Source organism: Mugil cephalus, chromosome 5 (assembly GCF_022458985.1).
Source record: "Mugil cephalus isolate CIBA_MC_2020 chromosome 5, CIBA_Mcephalus_1.1, whole genome shotgun sequence".
Classification (NCBI taxonomy): Eukaryota; Metazoa; Chordata; class Actinopteri; order Mugiliformes; family Mugilidae; genus Mugil; species Mugil cephalus.
The window spans coordinates 13803400-13815007 of NC_061774.1; the positions used below are offsets into that span (position 1 = coordinate 13803400).

Below are 11608 nucleotides of genomic sequence, written 5' to 3' on the forward strand. Positions count from 1 at the left end.
CTTGGGCGCCATGCCTAAGCCGTATCATGGCAGGGAAAATCCTGGGAAAAAAAACATCCAAGAAAGCCAGTCGTAGAAAAAGAAGTAGAGGAACGAAGCCGCTAGAACAGGGCTGGCCAACCCGCGGCTCCTGAGCCGCATGCTGCTCTTTGCCCGGTTCCATGCGACTCTTATATTACGTTCATATCGAAGTTTCGCTTCGCTTCGCTTGAGTTCAATACGGTATTTTCATCCAACGCGCATGTGGGTTGGATGAAAATACGTCAAAGTTTCCCAGTAGGAGCAAGATCATTTGAGTAAACAATTTGTGTTAAGTTCGCTCTCAAAATGGCAGGGAAAAAATGCACAGCAAAACGAAAATATGAAGATGAACACAGGACGTTTTTAACAAAGTGGGAGAGTTTATATCTTTTTGTTAAACGTAATGGCAAACCACTCTGCCTTATGTCAGGCGTCATTAGTGCATTTCAAAGCTTCAAATCTTCAGCGCCACTTCAGCTCACTAAGTAAGTAGTAAGTAACATGCATAGTAAAAGAAAAAAGCTATTGTAAATTATAATAATTTTGTTTGTGGACTTTGTCTGTGTGAGACAGTTCACACAGTGTTCATTGTTGGAAATGACTGGCCTCTCTTTGTACTGTAGGAGTCAATTTCTGTCATTATCATGTTGGTGTGTGACATTTACAATAAATCTGGCTGAGCAAAGGTGTGTGTGTGTGTGTGTGTGTGAGGAAGGGATGGGGTGATGTTCATGCGTGCCCATGTGTATGATGTGGCTGTTTGCCATAACACAGTAAAAAATGTAGCTCTTGGTCTCTGCCTGTTTGGCCACCCCTGCGCTAGAAGAACCGTCTGAGGGATAGCGCGGATCTTACCTGCACCAGAAGTAGCGCCAACATTACATACGAGATTTAAAAATGTACAATTATCCGTGTAGTTGTTGTTTGAAAAGCTGGTCTGCCGCATAAACGACTCTTGTTTATAATATCACATAATAGGTCAACCAGAAATTGGGCCGTATTAACGTGGTATTATCCCGCTGAAAAGACACGTATCGCCACCTAGTGTGGAAGAGGAGAACAGTTACTCGATTTTCTTGCGCTGCATTTAAACTGGGACAAGGACTGAAGTCAGAAAGTCCAATTTTGAGCATAGCTCGATTAAGCTCTGCATGTAAATGCACTGATGGACTCTGAAAACAATCTCTCTGGATCTCTGGAAACCTCACACGAACCCAGCTGGAAACACCCCGATAGACAGTGGACTGTGCCTGGGACTTCATCAAATGAAGTCGCAGAAAAAAAAACCTGACCTACAGAGTAGAGATGTCATGATTACTCAATTTCACAATTAATTGCGATATAAAGCACTACAATGAATTGATCGTAATGTTACCTGAATACCGTCAGAAAATATTATGCCAGAACCATATTTAAGGGCAACTTAAACAGAACGAAAACAAAGTTACGCAACACCCAGTTGTTGCCGTCCCCGCGTTCGTTTGTATGCCAAAATAAGGGCAAATACACAGTAACATTCAAATACGTCAGCGTTTTTGTAACGTTGCATTGAATTAGTAGGAAATTAAATGTTAGCGTGTCATTCACAATTAATTGTGTATGAGCACGATGCAGGTTCGCCTTTCAGTGCAGAGTGACGTCGATTGCTTTTTTCCTTTCTTTCTTTTTTTGTGGTCGGATAGTCTCAGTCTCAGTGTCTGTGCAGTGACGTGTAGAAGAAAACGCCATGTAGTCAAGGTCCTCACTCAGTCAGTAAACATTTAGCATTACCTCCTTTTGCTTTCTCCCATCTATGCATAAATGTTGGGCTTGTACTTCCAGCTTCAATTGAACGAATTGGATTTAAGCACGTCAGACTTTATATTTATGTGTTTCTTTAGCACTTTTAATGATAAGGGCGTTAAACCTTATCCGATTAAGTCTGACTAAGAGTGGCAGTGGAACAACCGCGAGAAGCGTTCTACACGGACTCTTTGAAGTGCTACACACACAGTGTGTCAGGCATGGCAATTATGTGATAGACACGTCTATGTGCTTGGTATGTCTGATGACTATGTTTAGCCCTATTTTTGAAAATTAGACAATAATGAATATGATTTATTGGTGGGTTTTCAATAAAGATATGATAACTTTTGCAATGATCCTCATGACTCTGCATTGTTTTTATCTGACCTGGGCCCTACATAGCATTTGCTTCCCATGTTTGGATTCGTTTTGCAGTTTTCAATCAGTTTTCATTTCGCAAAAACTGACTGAAAGCATAGTATAGTTACTGAGAGGTTATTTCTGCCTAAATATGACTCAATCTCATTCATGAGCTTCATAATGTAAACACTAGATCTCACAGGACAGCTTGGAATTCTTTTAAAGGACCAATACAACACAAAATATGCATTTTCACCTGCCAAAAATTGATTGCAGCTCCTTGTAACCTAACACATTTTCTGCCTCAAAATGAGTTTAAATCACTGCACTATCAACATTTCAGAAGCCTTTGTCTTACGGCGAAAATTGCTTTGCTCGAGTGTCGATAATCCTGGGGGTAGGGTTCCATCAGACAAGAATCACTTTATCTTTTCAAATAGACAGGAATCCATGATGAATGATGAAGTAAAGTGAAGTCACTCCAGTGCATCTAGCAGCCTATGCATGCATGTGTCAATTAAGCAGGCCTGTTAATTCACCAAGTGTGAATGGGCACGTATGCATGCAGCCTGCATGCATTAAAAGGGCCAATGCAATGCATAAATAGCATTTTTACATTTGCCAAATATTGTTTCCAGCTCCTGATGTTGAACTGAATGGGCTGCTCTGCCTCAAAGTCATTTCATATTACTCATCGGTTAATTAGCTCAGCTAATTAGCCTTGCCATCAGCTGTAGGTAATAGAGATGATGGGAATGTGACTACACTCGGACCAGACATCTCTTCCTTCTGCCTATGTCAGAAACGAGATACAATTAGCCTAGCCAAACATTCCTCCCCTCTGCCAAGATCAGAAGTTACACACAAGAAAACGCCAGCAAACGAGCCTAACTAGCAACAGTAGGCAGTGTGCAGCACATCATTGGGGTTTTCAAGTGGGCACCTCCCTTCACCGATGTTTCATTAAGTTAGGCCCACGACACCTCAAGAAGGCTTAATAGTGAGCTCCAGCGTCCTGGAGTCACCCCCCTCAATGCAGCCACCACGCCACCGTGTGCCTTTCAACCGACAGATTAGATTACTCTTGCTACAACTGCTACCTATTGACAGCTACATAGCTAGCCTTACCTTCAGCATGCTCCCCAGTTAACGTGCTTCCTCCGTAGCCACAACCACTGGCTCGGTCGCTCCACTGCCAGGGACGTATTCTTTACAGCAACCCTCTGTTCTTTTCCGCGAATGCCCAACTCACACCGGAGAGCAATGGCGGATTTCGCAACAAATCCACGGCAGCCGACCTCCACTGGGCGCACACGGGCGCTCCAGCCTCGTTGCTCTGCTTCCGATGCCAACTCCGCGTATCTATCTCTCTTGCGCTCATTCGCCTCTTCAACTCTGTCTTCCCACGGGACAGTTAATTTCACAAAATACACTATCCTTTCTTTCTCAGACCACAACAGCACGTCCGGTCTTTTGAGGGTCACAGCTATCTGTTGTGGAACGCTCAAACCACTATCTAAATCGGTCCTCAGCTCCCAGGCTCCGCCCACACTTAGCTGCCCCACACTATACCTGAATCACACAAATAAGACACAAGGCTTAACCCATCCTTAGATTAGTCACTGTTGGAAACCTAGTGTGTCCAAAACAAAATATGGAGTTACAAGGTTTCCATCCAAACAGCAATGAAATTGTCACACCGTGGTGAGGGTGTCTTGTCTTGGGTTTGTTTTGTCTTGTCATTTCCTGTTTTATTTTGAAAAGTAATTCTCCGCTCGTTTCAGGTCACTTGCCCTTCCTCATGTGTCTCTGTCTGATTGCCCTAAGTGTTTCCACCTGTCCCCTATTTCCCTCCATGTGTTTAAGTAGTCTGTGTTCCCTTTGTCTTGTGCCAGAGTGTTATCGTCCTCAACCTACACCCGTGCCTTGTTTCATGTCTTCAACCATAGAAGTTTTCAAGTAAGCCTGGTATTCCTCTCGAAGAGAGAGTTTTTGTTTGTTAATTCTTTCCTTAGTTTAGATCCTTAGTCCTGAGGTTTTCCTCCATTCGGAGTGTTTTGTGTTTTTTTTTTTCGAATTGTTTCTTTGAATTGAGTTTTTCCTCCTTCTGAAGAGTTTTTCGTTCTCAGTAGTCAGATTAGCGTCTAGGTTTTTTTGTAGCCATTTGTTTGTCCCTCTGTGAGGGATCTCTGGAGAATCCAATAAAAGCCTTTTGTCATTTCTTATCTCTGCATTCTGAGTCCTGCTTTGAGTCTCGGCCTGACAGCAATAATCTAGTTGGATAAAGGAAAAGTTATTGTCAAGATAATTCAGAAAGTCTCATGATTGACCATTTCATTTTTCAATTTGATGGCAGAATGGCACTGTGATTAGGTTGTATCAATGAGTGTGCAGGAAAAATAATGAACTATATTTGAGTAACTGTATTTGGCCTTCAATCAATTTTTGGCAATGCCTATTTTGTGTTGTATTGGTCCTTTAAAAGAATTCCAAGCTGTCCTGTGAGATCTAGTATTTACATTATGAAGCTCGTGTTTAAGATCAAGTTATATTTAGGCAGAAATAACCTCTCAGTAACTATACTATGCCTTCAATCAGTTTTTGCGAGGTGAAAACTGAAAACAGCAAAACGCATCCAAACATAGGAAGCAAATGCTATGTAGGGCCCAGATCAAATAAAAACAATGCAGAGTCACAAGGATCATTGCAAAAGTTATCATATCTTTATTGAAAACCCACCAATAAATCATATTCATTATTGTCTAATTTCCAAAAATATGGCTAAACAGTCATCAGACATACCAAGCACATAGAGGTGTCTATTACATAATTGCCATGCCTATTTCTCTACAAGCTACTGTATATTATGACAATCCAGAGAAATTAAAATGTTTTTGCACTACCGCTCAACGGGCTGCTGTACGCGCTCCCGTGGGCACAAATCAGTATCTGGCAGGCAATCACTTTTTGGCACGACACCTGCAGCACGAATTTGGAACTTTGGATGTGAAAGCGATCAGCCAACAGCCCTGCATGGACTACTGCAAAGAGGCAAAAACGAGTGAAAAAGGAAAAACGATTCAATTTCGTAACATCAGTGACGAAATAACGTTACATATTCGTGTTTTACTGTTGTTCACTACAATGATAAAATCCGTTTTTATTGCGCTTAATCACGGCTCGGTCTTGTTATGTTTGTGGATAAGCAAAGCTATTGAAGTCAGTAAACATGACGTCATGCTTGGGAAACGGGTGAAATAACCAGCAGCATGCAGCTACTTGTTAAATGAAAAACTTGAATGGCCTTCTGAGAGTAGATGCTACAATCCTCTATATTTTCTTTTAAGTAGGCTATCATCATGAAACGGAGCAAGAAGGACATTATGTCCTTTTTTTAAATTTTTCTTTGTATTTTTCCTCCTTACTGTACATAAAGAAAGAGTGAGATGAGTGTGATTTAGATATAATGTGATTGTACATTTAAGCCTCATGCTGTGAAAAAGAACTCTGCGTGCAGCTAAATGCTTAGATTAAAAAAGTGTAATTGTGCAGATAAAAGTTTTATTTTATGCAAAAACTGAACTCTTATTTTACAAAAAGACCAACATGGTTTCAAGGTTTATTGCACACATTTTATTTTATGTTTATTAAGACAAAGAATATTTGTCTTATTGTATTAATACTTAATGTATTTCATTTTGGTTTTAAAAATACTAAACTAAGCATTTTTAACGCGTAAATACTGGCCTGTTTTGTCCTTATGTGTGCCCCCCTGAAGAAACACTGGCCTCACCTCGGCCCCACTGGTAATTTTGATCTAGAACCGCCACTGCTGAGTAGGTATTTATTTCAGTCACTCTTTTTGGCTAAAAAGTTACTGAATCAATTTCAAGTCACTGAATCGTTTCGGATCGTGTTGTTCTAGATGAACCAAAATGGTCCTTGAAACGATTCACTGACTTGAAATAGATTCATTCACCCCATATATGGACCCATATAGACACTTTAAAAGTGTTTAGATAAACTCTTATAGTGTTCATTTGGGTATGCTGATTTTACTGTGTAAGTCTGGTTTAGGTCAATGTATGTGACTGAAATATTGGAACAATTATGCTTCATAGTGGTAGAAATGAAATACTCTCAATGTTTTAATTCACAGGTGGAGAAACTTACTGTGATGGCAGACAGAGTGGAGCTCAGTGTTATGGAGCTTTGGGAGAAACTGTGGTCATCAGACTGATGGACAACGCCTTAGAAATATATAGATGTGATATGATAAAGGGAACATCAGTAATATTAACATGGAGAAACAAAATGATTGTAACTAATGTGATAAAAGACAGATCTGTCTTTAATCCCAGTGATGGAACATTTAGGATCAATGACATGAGCAGGAATGACAGTGGTCAATATGATCTGAGAAGATTTGATTCAAATGGATCAAAATTACCAGAACAGACTCTACAGTTGTTTATTGAAGGTAAAATATTTTTTCTACTCCTGAGAAATTAAGTCATATTGACAGATCTAAATGTCAAATTGTATTGATTTGTGTACAAACAAAGATATCTTACATTCACTTACCAGATTTTGGGTTCACTAGTGAAAACAAATATAACAGTCCTGAACTGAATCCTCCTTCATTACTGTTACAGTCAGAGTCTAAATAATATACTTTATATTCTGCATGTTTCTGTATTTATTTATTAAGAGATAATTACCTTGTTATCAAAAGTCATCTGTGTGTGTTTCTCTCAGCTCCGGTGTCCTCTGTCCATCTGGTCTCTGAGGGTCTGTCCCATGGAGAGAAGAGGATGTCCTGCTCCTCTGATGGAGGGGACAGTCCTCAGTACAGCTGGACTCTGGATGGACACTCAGTGACAGACGCTGAGCTCCTCCCTGGAAATAATGAGACTAACGTCATCACTCTGAAACAAGACGTCTCAGGACATCTGGTCTGTTCAGTCAGGAATCACTTCAGTAATGTCTCCAGAGGAGAGAGGATCTCTACCTGTGGTGAGTGACAACATGATGAGAAATAACTTGGTAATCATGTTGGTGTCATAACATCAGTCATAAATGATCTTTGTTTGTTCATAGGCTTCATATTCATCAACTGCATCTTACCTAATGGGACACACATATCAGAGTGGGTGTTTGAAGACAATAACACACTGTGCATTAACCCAACTACTGCCCCTACCACTAGTCTGGGTAAGTAGACTACCATAGTGTCAAATAAACCCTCCAATCAAACTTTGATCAATGATGAACTGTGGTACATTAGTAAATTAAACTTTACTAAGTAAATAAAATATAAACTCTCCTGTCACAGCTTCACCCTGACATGTGACATTTTTGTCTCTGAACAGGTCACATGTCCAACAATGGTGCGTTGAAAGTAGCTGTGATAATTCTCTTGTTAATCGGGATTCTCATCTTTTTTGCCTGGAAGAAAAAAAGACGAGGAAAAGCTGAAGGCTCAGCTGTCCCACAAACACTGGAACCTCCAAAGAACTCTGTCATGATGGTTGAAACCAACAGTGTCACGTTATAACCTGCTGTGAATAGTTTTGTGTCTGTATGGTTGTGAATATGTGATTTACAGTAAAATTTCTCTTCTGACTTTATTTTTCAGAAAATTTTTTTTTACCATTTACATTTAGATTAAAGCCACATTTTTTGTAAGTGTATAGATGTTGTACAGTTTTAATTTACAAATCTGAGGTTGTATTATATTAAACCACCTAAGATTTAAGTTGTAAATTTGTTGATACAGGTCACTTTTAGTAGTTAAAAGTAAGTCGGGAAACACATGGTTTTCTTTTTTGTTCTCCACTTAGTTATGTGTATAATCAAATATATCCACATGAAACTCAGGAAAGTTATTGCATTGTTTTATGTTCATCTCATCTGATTATAAATGATGTAAAATTGTTCAAGGCCTTTAAAAGTAGGACCTTTAATTCAGTTGCATTCAAGTGTTGTGTGTATTTAAAACTTCCGTCAGTCAGTCAGACCTCAGATTTTAGATGGAGTAAAGTTCTCCAGTTATAGTCCAATTAAGGCAATAATTGTTTTGTTTTGTTTTTTCACGTGCATGTAAACGCACTGACTGACAGCCTCCCAGATGGCCCATCTGCCTTGCTGGGATTGGGTCACAGCAGTGGCGGCTGGCCAATAGAGGGCGCTAGGGCACCACCCCACCACATTACTTTGAATAAGACATAAAAAATGTAAATAAAATGAAATAATAAAATAAAATAATGTCATGACATGACATCATGCTGCTTTTGTTGTTTTCATTCATAGTACGATACCTTCATATATGTTTGCTTGTTTTTTCTTTTTTGTTGTTATGTCTATTTTGGAATTATAGCCCTCCCTGAAGAAAACTCCACCAGCCGCCACTGGGTCACAGCCATGACCTTGTAGCCCTCCTCTTTCTCCCTCTTGACTTCCAAGATCCAAAGCTTACTTTCCTCTCTTGAGGCTTTGGACCATGGCTTGGATGATGTTCGCGGTCAGGGCTTGATATTGTAATAAATTTTTGTTAACCCGGTCTGGTCCGGTACCCACCGCAGACAGGTAAATATGGAAATAGACAAATCTTTATTTCAATGAATTATTAATTAATAAGTTAGGGAGACATGCAGCCCACAGGGCAACAAGGGCAGCTCCAGCAGGCCAGGCAGGTACTCCACCATCCTGCAACACCAACACTGCAAACAAGCAGAACACACACCACACAAAGACACACTGCACACAGGAACCACTGCACAGCAACTGAACTAGAGCACTACACACAAGGGGAGCTAGAAATCACTGGCTCCATAGGGAATACTGCAAACATATGGGGGAGCCCTAGTGACAAAAGTGGGGTTTGTAGAGTGCTGCACGGACAGTAAATTGCCCTAAAAGGAGACCGCTAGCACAGTTACGTCAATACATTAAAATCCTTTCTTAAAACGAAATAATATTGACACGGACATTAACTAACAGGACAACACACAGGTAGTTTATATGAATATAATTAAAACCAATGACTTATCCTGCCCTGGCCTGGTGACGAGACCCCATCGTGGGGTCTGGGCAATGTAGAGAGTCGGGCTGCTCAGCTGGCAGACTTGGAGCTACCTAAAGGATGTTTCTGACCTCCTCTCTTAATACAGGACTGATCAACACGACAAACTCCCTTACTCAGCTGTCTTTACTGCCGGCAGCACTGTAAGCTGCGAACAGCATGTAGTATATGGTCTTCTTGTTTTTCTCTTCTGTCCCTTTTCCTGTTTTGGGAGGTTTGCGAAGTGTGTACAAAGTTTAAAGGTCAAAAGATCATTTCCCAAATGCCAGCTCGTAAAACTAACTAGATGTAAGGATATAATTTCTTTGTTTATGAATGGGGGTTTTTGGGGATGAGCGTCATATATAAGGTGACTGTTGGAGCGAAGATAAGACTTGTCAGTTTCTTCAGCACATCAATACACAACAAGCACCCAGCCGCCACAGTGCCACTGCTCAAAAACCGCTCAGGCCGACTGCTCCCCACGTCTTGCTATCTGTCTTTTTTCTTCCCCACTGCCTCTTTTCTTTTCAGCCCCAACCCAGGTGAGTCTCCTCCCCACACAGGTGGACCGCATCAACCAGTAATTGCACGGCCCTCTCCTGGAAGTTCCCAGCCCCGCATCACTCCCTCACTACAATATTATGGGGTGCCGTTTGTAAAGCTGCGCGTGTTAAAATGAGCACGCAATTTTTCCCACATTTAGCTCCGAAACACTTTTTTTTATATATCACATTTAGTAAATGTTAAATCTAAATATGAATACTAAATCTAAATGTTAAATTTTAAATTTAAATGTCAAATATAAATGTTAAATGTAGCGCTTGGAGAAACTAAATATTTAGCAAACATGCTAATTGGCTCTGCCGTTCAGCGGAAGTAGACTACCAAAATAAAAGCTGAGCAGTGTTCTGGTGGGATCGTCACCGCGCCTCTGTCAGAGGTTCTCTCCGTGCTGCCCGTCACTGACCGACTTTATGTCTCGGCGATTCCTTCCAGCAGCGGTCCTTCGACTATCGTGGAGCTAAAGCTATCTATCTATCTAGCTAAAACTAGCAGCAGATTTAGCCGGCGCTTTGCTAGATTAGTTAGCGATCAACGTGCTTCGTGAAAAGCGCATTTGCTTTGATTCTGCAGCGCCGTGCTGTCTGCTGGACATTTGCAATCCACATCATCTTAAAGCTAATGCTACTGTATCTGGACAGAAATGTCTCCTCAGGGCTTCACCAGCTCTGAACAAGGCCAAACTATTTAAAAGCATGTTAGAGTTCACTCTCGTTTATATATTGTTAAACTTACTGTGTTGGCGTTTTATTTTATTTTATTTTATTTTATTTTATTTTATTTTTAACTGTACCAGGATAAACAAGGTTGCATCAACAACAAAATTGACCATCCCAATATTAAAGAAGTGATCTGGGCTTCAAAGACTGTGGTTCATCTTCTAAGACCATGACTGTGGAGGATGAACTCAGCAGGTGCGTCATCCAGGAGAAGGACAGATATAGTTAAACGTGTACATTGTGTCCAAATTTCATGTGTCTATTGATGCTTCCAGAGAACTTAATTAGCGATGACTGTGTTATTATGCGCAGAACCAAAGGAACTGCAGCCTTGGTTACACACCTACTTTTTATGAACTGAAACCCAATGAGTATTCTGGAAATGAAGCATGTTCTGTCACCTGATATCTAACTTTGGTGTCTGATTATTTTCACACATTAAAAAGGACTATGCCAAATAATAGCATCACTATAATAATCATCAGATATGGGAACTGCATGTGTAGAAATATAAAGCATATTATTAGATGACTGTGTCAACAACGTATAGTGTAATTGATGGATTTTGTATTAGAAATGTGGTGACAAAGCAGCAGTTTTCTGTGCCTGGAACTGGTAACAGGCAGGTACAGGAATGGGTAAGATGTCAGTAGCAATCACACAATTAAATTCTTGTGTTTGAGATATAAACATGACGATTAACTTCATGAATGATAAACATAGCATTTAGTAGGTCAGAGTTAGGGATGTCACGATTACTCGATTTCATAATTAACTGCGGTATTAAGCGCTACGATTAATTGTTTGTAACGTTTCCTGAATATCGTCAGAAAATATCATGCCGGAACCATAGTTAAGGGCAACTCAAAGGGAACGAAAACAAAGTTACGCCACACCCACGTGTTGCCGAGCCCGCGTGTGTTGCTTTGTTTTTGTCTATGCAAGTTGCAGATGAGAGGTGTGTCTGTGGGGAAACTGGCAGAAGAGTTATTCCCCCCGACCAAACGTGTCAAATCAGTCGTGTTGGAATATTTTGGACACAGAAAAAACGACCAGGGTGTTGTTTTTGAGGACGGCTTACCAGCATGTAAATTAT

General features: G+C 40.4%; 1 long non-coding RNA gene across 1 annotated transcript; it reads left to right on the top strand.

Moving 5' to 3' along the window:
* The first annotated feature begins 7143 nt into the window (after window positions 1-7143).
* LOC125008003 lies at window positions 7144-10917 on the top strand. Its single transcript, XR_007112833.1, has 2 exons — window positions 7144-7182; window positions 10590-10917. It is a non-coding gene; the product is annotated as an uncharacterized LOC125008003 (long non-coding RNA).
* The last annotated feature ends 691 nt before the right edge of the window (window positions 10918-11608 follow it).